Source organism: Hyperolius riggenbachi, chromosome 12, assembly GCF_040937935.1.
Source record: "Hyperolius riggenbachi isolate aHypRig1 chromosome 12, aHypRig1.pri, whole genome shotgun sequence".
NCBI lineage: Eukaryota > Metazoa > Chordata > Amphibia > Anura > Hyperoliidae > Hyperolius > Hyperolius riggenbachi.
The window spans coordinates 190,478,763-190,490,199 of NC_090657.1; positions in this window are offsets into that span (position 1 = coordinate 190,478,763).

The window sequence follows — 11,437 nt, forward strand, 5'->3', positions numbered from 1 at the left end:
ATAATCAATTTTAAGTAAATATAACGATTTAAATAGTCTTTGTTTTTTTTTAAATAATAATAGTGTTTAAGAAATAATAAATATATACATATAGATTTCGTTTAATTGGTTACTATTTTGTTATTATGGATAATACTGGTTTAAAATTCAGAATTCTATAAAAACAGTAAGATATATTAGAATTGTAGGAAACGGATTATATTGTTTTATACATTATGAATATATAAAAGTATACATAATGATTTGTGGTTTAAAGTTATTAATCGGTGGTAAAGAATGATTAAAATTATGTAAATTTTATATATAACGAAATACAATGTTATGGAATATTTTTTTAAAAGTACTATAATGTTTTACAGCTTATAGATTTTTTTAAAACTATGTATAATGATTTATAACCTTCACGTCTGTTTTGACGGTTGATATTGTTTGAAAAACCGATCAAATTATTTGATGTTTTATCTTTTACTTTGAGGTTAGTTTACATTTAACGAAGTAAATAGTAGATATTGTTGGAAAACCTATTTCATCACACGATATTTCATTAACGTTATTTTACGCAGATATTTCTCTAATGTGTTTGAAGCAAAGAGAAATAAGAAAAGGGGATACATAGCAGTGACTGCAAGCCAGAGAACTAGAGATTAAGGTGTTGGGGGCCCTGGGAGGCTTTTTACTGTAATATCAGAATCAGAATCTTTTATTTTGCCAAGCATGATTGGGCCATGCTCGGAAGTGGGTTTGGCAAGTACAGGGCTAGTGTGAAAAAGAATAGGACATACAATACAAATACACGCGGCAGCAAGACAATATAAGGATACAGTTTCAGCAATTGGTCATATTTAAACACATTTACATTGCAATATGCTTCCGTGCAGGCCGGTTAGGTGCTACCTGCCACCGCTTGTCAAGGTAGGATGGAGAGAGTTCTAAGAGTTGAGATAGTTTATGGCTGAGGGGAAGAAACTGTTCCTATGCCTTGTGGTCTTGGTGTAAATGGATTGGAATCTGCAGCCTAAGGGAAGTCTACTGAAGAAGCGAGAGCCTGTGTGGGATGGATCAATCAGTCCGTGACACCTTGAGTGGGAGGGATTGGGGGGTGCACTTTGGTGTCTCAGCCTTGGGTGCTGGAGGACCTTGTTCCGGCTCTGTCTCCCCCTCCTGACAGCACTCGCCACCACACCCAATCACATTTTTAATAGCTAAAACAATCTTAATTGATAGGAAATGTATTGATTGAGCTTGCAAGTAAAACAGAATAGCCGCTGTAAGTACTTTTCTTGAGTCTAGTCCTTGATCCCTGACACCAATTCCTGTAAGGCTGGGTCTCCTCTAGCCGCCGCACATCCTACAAGACGCGCCAAGGCATTTCCTCTTCTGCAAGTGCACAGTCGAATCCCGGAAGCTGTGCCATGCATGGCTATGGGATTTGCTGCCACTCACTTGAAAAATGACAGCAATGACAGCTGAATCACTATGGCGAGAGTTTCGGTCGGCGACACCATTATTCCCTGCGCGGGTAAACTCTGCGGATTTGGCCAGATTTCCGCACTAGTAGTAATAATAATCCGAACATTTGTATAGCGCTTTTCTCCTGTCGGACTCAAAGCGCTCAAGAGCTGCAGTCACTGGGACACGCTCAGGAGGCCACCCTGCAGTGTTAGGGAGTCTTGCCTTGAACTCCTTACTGAATAGGTACTTGACCTAGCCAGGATTTGAACCCTGGTCTCCCATGTCAAAGGCAGAGCCCTTAACCAGTACACTATCCAGCCACTAGTAGATTAAGGCTAGGTGCACACAGGATCACAGTGGCCACTGGGTAGCAGTCCCTGTAACAGGAATGCAACGGCATGGGAAAGTGGAGCCACACGTTATCCACACCTTGCATTGCATACAGTATGTTTCACTGCCCTGTTAATGTGGGCAATATGCGGTAAACACAATGCATGAATAACATTGGGTTGCCATACTCCATCAGACTGCACAGATCAGCCGCACTGTAAATGTCACATTGCTTTTGCTTTGCAATGCTCCACTGTAAACCTAGCCTCAATCACACCCTTACTGCCAGGGGCGTAACAATAGAGGCTGCAAGGGATGCCGCCCAGGGCTGTTTTGGGGGGCAGGAGCCAGTAGGGGATGCAGCGCATGAAGGGGGAGTGATGCCCACACACAGCTGCGGGGAGGGGGGGCAATCCCCCCCCTGACCTTGGGCTCCCCTATCAGCGCTTCCTCCTCCGGCATTAATTAGCAGTAGTGGCGGCAGTGTAAAGGGAATGCGGACTTACTCCCGTGTTTCACGGTGGAGGATCTTCTCTGAATCAGCGCCTGATGGCGCTACTTCCTGATAAACAGGAAGTAATGTCATCGGGCGCTGTTACAGAGAAAAATCTCTGGTGTGGAACGTAGTAGTAAGTCTGCGTTCTCTTTCCACTGCTACTGCTAATTAATGCCGGAGGAGGAAGTGCTGATGGGGGAGCTTTAGGTGAGGGAGGGGGTAGTGGCCCCCCTCCCCACCGTGCCGCTGTGTGTGGGCATTGCTCCCACTTCATGTGCTGCATCCCCTCCTGGCTACACTGAGGGTATCTATCCCTGGCTACACTGGGGGTACACATACCTAGCATAAATGGGGGCACCCATGCCTGGCTATACTGGGGGCACCCATACCTAGCTAAACAGGGGGCACCCATGCCTGGTTATACTGCAGGCTCCCATGCCTGGCTATACTAGGGGTAAACATGCCTTGCTATAATGAAGGCACCTATACATAGCTATACTGGGGGCACCCATGCCTGGCTATACTCGGGGCTCCCAAGCCTGGCTAGTGGCTATACTGTGGGTACTCATGCCTAGCTGTACTGAACATCTAATGTTCTGCCCCACCTGCCTCTCCAGGAATTTGTAAAATATAAAGGAAATGCATTTGTGTTGCCCCCCTCATAATGACATCCACAAGCAGGGGTTATTAGCAGAGGTTTGGGTTACCCCCCTCCCCCTCTTTACAAAACCTGTATGGGCCAAAAAACAATTCCAGGTACAACCCCCATTGTACTTGGCAACATAAATAATTCTGATAGTGTGGTAGTATATGGGTATTCAGGCTGTAAAACCTGGGTTTGAATCACAGTGGTAGCAGTCTTTTACTTGATGCTGTGTAGAGTTGATGATCCATGAAAAATTAAGCTCCTAATATCTGCTTTGCTAAGAAAATCTCTGCCAAAGACTAAAGTGTAGAATACCCAAGTTCCAGCCTTCCTGGCTTTTACCATGTTAAGTCTTTCTACCAGTGAAATATAATGAGTGAGTTTAATACCTGGAAGGACTCCAACTACGCTGCTGAAAGACCTGAGTTGTAACTCCTCTGAGTGGAGGCCTTGTGGCCTTGGACAAGCCACCTATGTCACTGAATAGTATGGAACAGGCCATTGCTTGGTGGTATATACAGCTGACAATTTTTTTTATTGGCTGCTTTGCTCAGGGCTGCCCACTTCAGAAGTTCTAAATAAAAAATAAAAAAAATTTCCTATATCTGTCTAATCTTTACAGCAAATTACTTTGACTGCTCTATCGGTAGGACATTTGGAACCACAGGGCTTAGAACCCACAATTCCACCATAAGCAAGAGCAGACACCAGTTCCTCTCCACAGAAATTCCTCAGTTAAATAAAAGTAGCATTGTTTTTTTTTTGTTTTTTTGTTTGTTTTTTTTTTGTTTGTTTTTTGTTTTTTGTTTGTTTTTTTTTTGTTTTGTTTTTTTAAAAACCCCTTCGGTGTGTGTGGAGACTTGATGATTCTTGAGAAGTGTCCTAGCATTTGGTTTAAATTAACAGCAGCCAGGAAATGCATTTGGAAGGTGTATTAAAAAAAAAAAAAAGGTTCAAGACTTGGTGGCTTTTTTATGAAGTTAAGAATTATTTCTGCTAGTGAAGAATGATGGACGGGCAAATATGGTTAGGAGAAGGAGATAGCTCAGTGGTATGGGTCTCTTGCAGCAGTGCTGAGAAACCTGAGTTCAATCCTGGTGGATGCTGCTAGAGATTCTGACTTTGATCTTGTTGACTCTTTATTAAGCTGACAAGCTGTTCCACTTGTGAAATACGGTAGACGAGCACATCTATTCTGAAAGAGGGCGATAGCTCAGAGGTATGTGACTCTGACAGCAGTGCTGAAACACCTGAGTTCAATCCTGGTGGACACTGTGTGAAAGTCTATTCTCTTGTCTCTTTATTAAGCTGTCATGCTGTTCTGCTTGTAAAATATGATGGACAAACACATATAGTCAGGAGAAGGTGATATCTCAGAGGTATGTGTCTCTGACAGCTGTGCTGATAAACCTGAGTTCAATCCTGGTGGACACTGTGTGAGAGTGTATCCTCTTGTCTCTTTATTAGGTTGTCATGCTGTTCTGCTTGTGAAATATGATGGACGAGCACATATAGTCAGGAGAAGGAGATAGCTCAGTGGTATGGGTCTCTGACAGCAGTGCTGGGAAACCTGAGTTCAATCCTGGTGGACACTGTGTGAGACTTTATCCTCTTGTCTCTTTATTAAGCTGTCATGCTGTTCTGCTTGTGAAATATGATGGACGAGCACATATAGTCAGGAGAAGGAGATAGCTCAGTGGTATGTGTCTCTGACAGCAGTGTTGAGAAACCTGAGTTCAATCCTGGTGGACACTGTGTGAGAGTGTATCCTCTTGTCTCTTTATTACGCTGTCATGCTGTTCTGCTTGTGAAATATGATGGACGAGCACATATAGTCAGGAGAAGGAGATAGCTCAGAGGTAAGGGTCTCTGACAGCAATGCTGAGAAACCTGAGTTCAATCCTGGACTCTGACAGCTCTGCTGAGACACCTGAGACCAACCCCTCTGAGTGAAGACCTTGTGGCCCATGGACAAGCCACCACAGCTCCTGAGTCCCAGGTACGACAGGGGTGCCTGTAACATGTGTCAACGACACCAGATAGCCTGGGGCCTCTTCCCCTTACCCCATGTCTATGTGGTCTATCCGTCTGACAATATTTGGAGTGGGCTGTCTTACTCAGGACAACCCACTTTCATACTTACAAAAAATTTCCCCCAACCCTTTTTTTTTTTTTTTTTTTTCTCCCCACCCACCACTCTTCTCTTTCCTCTCTACCACACAGGTAGGGAGGAAGCTCACCAAATAATGTAACCTTTGCACATTATTTCAGAAATACTCAGCCACCAAGGGGTTCGAACTCAGGTCTCCAGCACAGCAGGTCAGACCTCCAACCACCTGAGCCACCAACTCTGGTCATACACAGTTCTCTTCGTCCATCATACTTAACATCTACAAACACATCAGTATTCTCCAAAGAGCAATCTGTATGTTGTCAATCATATTAAATTGACTGCCCCTTATGCACAAATACCTTTGTCCTAATTTCAATTGAAATAGTTTATCCATGTTTATAAATGCAACACTCACTCATTGGAAAATGGACTCAAATTTCCTACAGATACATTCTAAGGTTTCCTCCTGAGCTATTTCATAATAGAAAGTCACGTCTCTCCATTGTAATGTTTAAGGATTACAGCGGAAGACCTGGCTCAGAAAAAAAAAAACCTAATAAATAAATGTAGAAGGTTTTGAACCCGAGTGAAAATGATGGCAGTCCAAGCTTTCAGCTCCAAGACACTGTCTCTTCTCGAGAAAGAAGAGCTCATACATTTTGGGAATCTCGGTCTCTTCTGGAGAAAGAAGAGCTCATACAGCTCATGCATCTATCAGTAGGGCTGTCCATGGCTGCAGACCAGTAATATAAACTATGTCTGAGATGGACACTGTAGAGGCAGTGAACGTAGTCTGGGATAGCTCAGAATTATAGAGTAGATAGCTCCAGTATAAGCTACCAGAGCCCCTGTTTCTGCGTTCAATGAGGAACTCTAAAAGATTCAGACTTCTTTCCATTTTTCTATGCTGCTCCACTTTCTTTTTGGTTTCTGCAATTCAGGTTTCTTTGACCCTAAACTTTTTTTCCCTCCATCTCACGCTAGGCTCAGCGCATTATAACTAAGTGAAAACAGGATTAAAGCCATTTCCATCATCTTAACACACAAATATAACCTTGAAATATGACAGAGATGCAAGTATTCTGTGGACTCAGGACTTCATTGAAGCATCTTTGGCAGCAGTCACAGGCGGAGGTCTGATTGGCAGAAAATACCCAGATCCATGTGTGTGACTCTTCAATCTTCTCTGTAGATCCTCCCAAGCTCTGGAGGGTTGAATGCATAGTACTGGCAGGCACTCGGCTGCAAATATTTTAAAATCGGTCTTGAGGATTTAGATTGTGCAAAGTATGGTCTTTTGCTGATAAAAAAAAAAAAAAAAGAACTCAATCTCCCCAGTGAAGTACATCAGCTCTGTGCAACTAATTGCCCATACTGGAATATGAGATTCGATGGGGTCACGTCTGAGCACTGCTCTGACTGCACTCAGATGTGACTCTATGGAGGGGCTGCCCATCCATCTTCGGTACCCAGCACTTCCCAAGCACCCACCAGGTACAGGAGAGCAGCTGGCAGGTGGTGAATTAACCAACTGTCAGCTGTCCGTCTGAGGCCAGTTTTACACCTGGCCAGTGCGTTTGCGCTGCAATGCCCCAGCCCCGTTGCAGAGTGCATTGACAGTCATATGCATAGCACCGCCACTCGCCCAGTGACATACTCTCTGCTGGATAGGTAGTATGTCACTAGGATTCCCAGGTTTTCTGTTGTTCTGCGCAGGCGCACCACACTGCCAACATGTTTAAAATGTGTGCATCGCCCATTGACCTACATTACTTCTGCCAATAATTTGACTTTTCAACAGCTCAGCGGTGGATCAGGCACTTCCAGTGCAACATGGTCAGTGTGCTAGGCCCCATTGCTGTTGTGTTACCCTACGGTAAAACAGAGTAACGTAACACAGGTTTGCAGGGCAAGTGTAAAAGGGGCCTGAAAGAGGCCTTAACCATTTCAGGACCACAGGCTTTACCCCTCCAAAGACAAGGCCATTTTTTGTGAAATAGGCCACTGTAGCTTTAAGGCCAAGCTGCAGGGCTGCACGACACAGCATAAAAGTGATTCCCCCTTTTCTCCCCACTAACAGATCTCTCTGTTGGTGGGGTCAAATCGCCCCCCTCCCTGAATGTTTGTTTGTTACTGTTTAATTGTCCATTATCCTAATACATTTTCTTGTTTTTTTAACATTTGTATGGCATGATTGCTAAAAGCCTTGAGCCAATTAGCAAGGTCCGTGTCATTACCAGACCTGATGGGGAACAGTCTCACTTATTGCCCATTGGTCGCCAAATACTGGGTCCCTCCCCTACCACATTCTCACACTATACTGCACCGATGGGCAGTCCACATATATCCACATTTGTGCATAGCGCCAACTAACTACGCCGCCCCCCGCCATCATTGACGGACCTGATGGGAAATCGCAGTGTGGAGACGTATGTGGGAACGGCCTGCCACGCCACCCTCACACCCACTCTACTATGCAGCCAATGGGAAAGCCGCAGGGGATCCGCCTACCGCATCACGTATGACACTGTTTAATGCAGGTAATCCCCACGCTATCCCTTGGCTGATGTTAATGTGGAGCTTGCAGGAGAACCCATCAGCAGTGCACATACAATCTTATGCAATAGAATAAGTTAATATCAGCTAATCGAGGAGGGCAATTTAGAAAACGCTGAAGTGGTTCCAGGTTAGAGGACACATTCCATTGTATGAGTTCAATTATATAAAGATTTAAAGCGTAGAGGTAAATATAAAAAAGACAGATCCTCAGATAAATGGAATAAGGTCTAGTTCTCGATCTCGATTGAGATCTTTAGGCCTCTTTCACAGTGCGACGTTAAACTTGCACGTTAAAACAACATTTAACGCAGAATAAATCACTGCAATGAAAAATCAATGCCCTATTCACAGTGCACATGTTGCGATGGTGTCTAACGCTGCACGTTAAGTGAAAGTACTGCATGCTGTGCATTATACACATTATTCACTGCGTTGGACTGTTTGCACATGCTCAGTAATGACTTGGAAACATACTTTTCATTGCCTGTATGCGCTACTGTATGCGACCATAATGGGGCATTAAGTTGCGATGCAACTTTTTGGGGGCATTGCGTTGTAATTTGCGTTGCGGCTTTAACATCGCTTCAAACCGCAACGTCCTACTGGGAAAGAGGTCTTAGGCAATCACCACCTCTTCTAGGGGGCATAACCTGCTCAATGATTTGATACCTAAGTTGGCTGACATTATGTCCTGCCTGGACAAAATGATAAGGATCAGCTTGTTCCACGAGACGTTCTCTGATCGCAGGTTTATGTGCTGAGAGGCGAACTTTAATTTTCTGCGTGGTCTGGCCGACATAGATCATCCGACAAGAGCACTTCAATGCATAGACCACATACGTGGAATCGCATGTAAAATAATCTTTTATTTTGAATTTTGTGACTCTGTAGGGATGCCTAATCTCACCCCCTTTAATTACAGAGCTGCAATGCACACAATTTAAAGAAAAACTGTAATGAGAAAAACCTCGCCTGGTGGGTACTCACCACAGGTGGTGGAAGCCTCCTGATCCTATTGAGGCTTCCCCCATCCTTTACCTTCCCGGCTCCAGTGTAGGCGCAATATCGGCTCTCCACTCGGAGATAGGCGGAAATAGCTGATCGCTGTCGGCTCGTTCTGCTGTGCAGGAGCAAGTCTCCTGCGCCTGCGCAGTAGAGTGGACCCGACAGAGAACGGCTATTTTCGCCTATCTCCATGCACAACAGCACCCCCGCTGGAGCCAGGAGAGGTAAATAAATCAGCGCTTATCAGTCTTGTCGAGGGAGAATTGCCGGACACTTCAGGGGAGCCAGCGCTGGATTGCCTGCAGCTACAGGGGAGGGGGAAGCCAAATTGGGACCCTGAGGCTTCCCCCTCCCAAGGTGAGTACCCCCCAGGGGAACTTTTTTTTGTTACATGTTCTCTTTAAGCATGGAAAAGTGCTCCTGCGGGACAATCGACAATGCCAGACCCTGCAGCATGTCTATCTGCATGTACCAACTTGTTCTAGGAGCTTTTTCATAAGAAAAAATAAGGATATTTTTAAATTGCTGAATATCAGGGAAACCGTCTGCCAATAAGTACCAATGTCTCTTTATAATTTTTGCAATATTAATTGCTCTCAACACTATTTCTAGATACAGATGGAATGCATATAGTGTGAGAATGTGGGAGCGGAGGGACCCATTATTTGGCAACCAATGGGCAATAAGTGAGACAGTTTCCCATCAGGTCCAGTGATGACTCCAATCTTGCTGATTGGCTTATGGCTTTTAGCAATCAGGATTGGTTGATAGCCCATTGTGTTTGGTATATAAATGAATGAATTGTGATTAAATGTGTAGTCTGTATATGCCTGGCTTGAGAAAGGAGCTATGCTCCGAAACGTCGCCACTGTGATATTGGCTGTACATGACTTCTGAATAAAATAAAAGAGCTACAATACCACACATTGTGCCGGTCATTGCTTATACTTTGGATGGTAGTCTGTAGTGCTGACAGACAGACCGGGCACGTGGACAACTTCAGCTACCGAGGTGTGCTCCACCATACACAATAACTATAAACAACTTTATAAACAATTACAATTAAAAAAGTTGGAAAAAGACGTCTCGGTGTGCAAACAACTATTATACACACAGAACGACTTGACGGACAACTTGACTAACAACTAAAAGTTTACATATTGTTACTCAACTGGTGAACTAATATGTTCTAGTTAGTAATGTAAAGCCCCATACACATGCTCAAATGTGGTATTATATGCAGCACAATTATCAAACAACTTTTGTTGTAAAACAAGTTGAAACAACCCAAAAAATTGTGTGGAAATCTGCTGCCAATAAGATTGCATTTGTGGGGAAATGTGCTGCCAATCTCATAGCATTTGTGGGGAAATATGCTGCCAATCTCATTGCTTTTGTGGGGAAATCTGCTGCCAATCTGATTCCATTTGTGGGGAAATCTGCTGCCAATCTCATTGCTTTTGTGGGGAAATCTGCTGCCAATCTGATTCCATTTGTGGGGAAATATGCTGCCAATCTCATTGCATTTTGTTGGGAAATCTTCTGCGAATCTGATTGCATTTTGTGGTTGGCCGGCCCTCCACCGTGTGGTCTGGGGGAAAAAAAACGGCCCTCCATGCCCGCAAAGCTGGACAGCAAACTGCTAAGGTCTTGTATATTTGGCCCCACCCATGACCACGCCCACATGCTATTGTGATCGTCCTTTTTTGGAAATCAAAATATGGTCACCCTAGGTAACCACACCGCGTCCGCGTGTCACGCACTGCCACCCGTGGGTATAAACAGCTGCCTTGAGTAAATTGCAGCCGGAAGGCACTCAGTGGCTGGCGGACAGGACAACCACACAGGTCTGTTTACCAAGCGAAAAAGACCTAAGGGAGGGATCACGTGCAGTTCAGCAGTGTTTACCGAAGTGCAAAAATCCTATTTGAAAACACATAATAATCTTCTGCTGGGCCGCTGCCTTTTCAGGAGGCATTCTGCGTGCTGTAATCAAGGATGCATGCATTAAAACGTAGGCAAACGCACATAAAGTACGGAAAACCGCTTACAGGGAAGATCCCTCCCATATGCCTGGTACACTCTAATCCATTATTTCTGATATGTCTGATCTGCTCTTAAATTGAAAACAGGATCGATTTTCAGAGTACTGTACATAATCAATCCTGTTCTCAATCAGGAGCAGATTGGACAGGTCGTAAATGATTGATTCAATCAGTCTGACAGAAAATTCTGACAGGAAATTGCTTTATGTGTACCAGGCATTAGCATGTGTACACACATCCAGTTTTGATTGGCCCATTTTACCACCTCCATGTAGTATAAGAGCTTATCTACACAATCTGCTCATAGTATTCACAATCTGTCACTGTCAGCCCTCATACTACACAGAGGAGGTAATATTGGCAAATCATTGGCCAATCATAACGAGATATGTGTATGCCTGCAATACTGCAGCAAACGACCTTGAGCTACGTAAAAAAAACATCATTCCCCTGTAAAGCCTTGTACACACTTTCAATTATGATTGGACAATCACTGGCCAATTTTACCACCTTTATGTAGTATGAGCGTTTACCTACTCAATCTGCTCATAGTAGTCAATATCTGTTTACTCTCATACTACATCGAGGTGGTAAAATTGTTCAGTGATTGGCCAATCATAATTGAAAGTGTGTACCAGGCTTAAGACTTGTATACCAATTATAGAGGTCAAAGCTTTTTATCAGTCTTGTTCTGTAGAAGGACAGTATAAAACGCCAGCTCATTTTATCCAAATAGTTTATTCGGTACACATTGTGAATTGAAATTACAAACTATGTACACAGCCCGATCC